This window comes from Diceros bicornis (assembly GCF_020826845.1).
Source record: "Diceros bicornis minor isolate mBicDic1 chromosome 13 unlocalized genomic scaffold, mDicBic1.mat.cur SUPER_13_unloc_1, whole genome shotgun sequence".
Taxonomy (NCBI): Eukaryota; Metazoa; Chordata; class Mammalia; order Perissodactyla; family Rhinocerotidae; genus Diceros; species Diceros bicornis.
Window position 1 is genome coordinate 16,808,826 of NW_026690866.1, and position 2,805 is coordinate 16,811,630.

At 42.5% G+C, this 2,805-nt stretch overlaps 1 pseudogene; it reads left to right on the plus strand.

Moving 5' to 3' along the window:
• Positions 1-339: 339 nt before the first annotated feature.
• LOC131401679 (homer protein homolog 2-like) lies at positions 340-1,395 on the plus strand (annotated as a pseudogene).
• Positions 1,396-2,805: the final 1,410 nt, after the last annotated feature.

Here is a 2,805-nt window from a genome sequence, read left to right on the forward strand (position 1 = left end):
ATGACAGGAAATTCGTGGATTCTGAACATTTTCTCTTACCCATCACTAAAATGAAGCTTTAACACTTTGATACTTGTGCACAACATAACATGACTTTCAAATACCAAAAATTAGTCACAATCGGGGGCCCTGGTGCTGGAAACCATGAGGATATGTAACGATACTGATTAGGGAGCTGGGCAACTTGATCACCTTGCCCCTGGTGGCACATTCCCTGCTGCACCTGGAGGTGGCGAGAGCAGCAGCTTCACAGAGTTGAGAGGTGCCAGCGCTGAGCCGTGTGGGCACAGGTCACCTTATGTGCTGCGTGGGGAGTAACTGAGAAAAGCAGTGCAGAAGATGAGAGAACAGCCCATCTTCACCATCCAAGCATGTCTTCCAGGTGGATTCCATCACCAAGAACTGGGTGTCAGCAAGTGAGCAGGAAGCCACCATATCCTACTTCTAGGTGTCACAAAAACAAGTATTGGATCCTAAGTTTGTAAGGAGCCAAAGTGATTATAAACAACACAAGCACACTTAATATTACTTTAATTAAAATATCACAGAAGTTTGGGCAGTGGACCAACAGTAGAGCCAAAGTGGTGTTTGGTTTGCGTTTTTCCCCTGAACAGCAGCTGACAAAGTTTGCAGAGAAATTTTAGGAGGTAAAAGATGCAGCCAAAGTAGCCAGAAACAAGTCCCAGGAGAAAATCAAATCCTTGAGTAATCATTCCCAAGAATCTGGGTGTGGAACTTCACCCTCTACTCAGGTTTACAGTGTCAATGGGGTACACAATGAAAAGGCCTCTCATATGGCTACCTTCCACACACAGCTGAAGTCTGAGAAGGACAAGCTGATTTGTGACATAGAGTGCTGCCAATGTGTAGAAATAGGAGAATAAGCTGCAGCCCCTGCAGGAGAGCAATATCTGGCTGCCCATGGCATTTCAGGAGTCAGTGGCTAGTGTGGAGCAGTGGAAGGGGCAGCTCTTTATCTGCCTTGAAGAGAATGACTGGCTATAGAAGAATATTGAAGACTTGGAAGAATAAAGCAGTGAGATAAACATAGAGAAGGAGAAGAATACCGAGTTGAAGAGAAGAATTGAGGATCTGGGGTCAGAACTCTGAGAAAAGGAGACAGGGTTAAAAGACCTCTGAAAACAAAGTGAAATCAAACCTCAGCTCATGTCAGAGTGTGAATACATCTCTGAGAAGTTAGAGGCAGCAAAGAGCGAGAATCAAGAGCACCTGGAAGACCGAGTGCTTTCTCTAAAGACAGTCACTAAGGAAAGTAACTAGCAACCATGCAACCTGAAGGCAGAATTGAAGAACCTCCTAGAGGTGCTGGACGGGAAGATCAATGAACTCCATGACTTCTGTGTAAGCCTCTCCAAGTTGGAAAAGGACAACTAGGGCAGGGATGAGACCACATGAGTCCCAAGTGTGTGTGTGAGACAAAATAGGACTAGGACATTCTCCTTTCTGTGTTGCTTCTGTAAATGCAGGTGCAATTTGTTGTGTTTCCAAGCCAGTTGTGTCACCTGCTCTCTCCTCTCCAGAATAGAAATCTCCTCTTGCTTCTCTGGCCTTGCGAGATTGTGGGCAACCGGAAGATTTCTGGAAGAAGTTAGATTTCTGGAAGAAGCTAGATTTCTGGATCTAGCTTAAGGATCCAGAAATAAGTCTGCCTTAAATATTTATGCAGTCACAGCAGGGATATTTATATCTTCCTTTTTTTTTTCGGGGAAGAAAAGTAGCCCTGAGCTAACATCTGTTGCCAATCTTCCTCTATTTTGTATGTGGGATGATGCCACAGCATGGCTTGATGAGTGGTGTGTAGGTCTGCACCTGGGATCCAAACTTGTGATCCCTGGGCTACAGAAGCAGAGCATACAAACTTAACCACTACACCAATGGACTAGCTCCTATATATTTCTTAAGGGTTATTGCAACCATATTAAATGAAAAAAGTGTTTTATAGTCCAAATATGAATATCCTTTACACCTGCATTTTTAAAAATCATGTTCATAATATTTGAATGCCTACCAGGCACCAGTGCATGAGATGTAGAAATGACAATTTTCTTCTCAATAGATATTGAAATGCTTTAAAACAACCACTTAGTGGAGACTTGTCCAGTGGAAAAAAGTTTCTGGTGGGTGCATTTTCTGGCACGGGAATCACTTGCATCTACTTTATCCCCTTCCTACCTGCCCTCAGTTTATGAGGTTGTGACAATGACTCCATTCTTGGTTTTAATTTCTGAGCATATTGCTGTGCTGTGGGAACATGAAGTTTTGGTGCTTAGCACAGTATTTGACAGAAAGTAGGTTCTTATTAAATATTTGTTCAATTAAACATAAAAATATAATAAGCACACTCTGCAACTTACAGTCATATGGTATATTGCAGGGTGTATGTGCCTCAATCAAGAAACTCAAGATTTCAACAACTCAAGGCACTGTTACCTCTCACAAAATATCTGTGTGAAATATTTTACTCATGTGCATCACTTCGATGTCTGTAATTTTGAAGAACAACAGAGAAGAAATCTCTTTCTGACAATGGAAAATCTTTAGGAAGTTACAATAATCATTAAAAGGTCCCACAGAATTGAAATGAACTTGTGGGAACTTTACAGGAACAGAAGTAAACAAAACAAATTATCCAGAGTAGTAATGAAACAGGGAAGTCAGTTCTTCCTCCAGATGCTGGGTGATCACACAGCCCTTCTATCTGGGTGGGGCGTCCACCTTGATTCCAGAGCAACTCAAATCAAACAGATCCAGACAAGAGCAATTCCCCATGGAAGGTCTCCGACG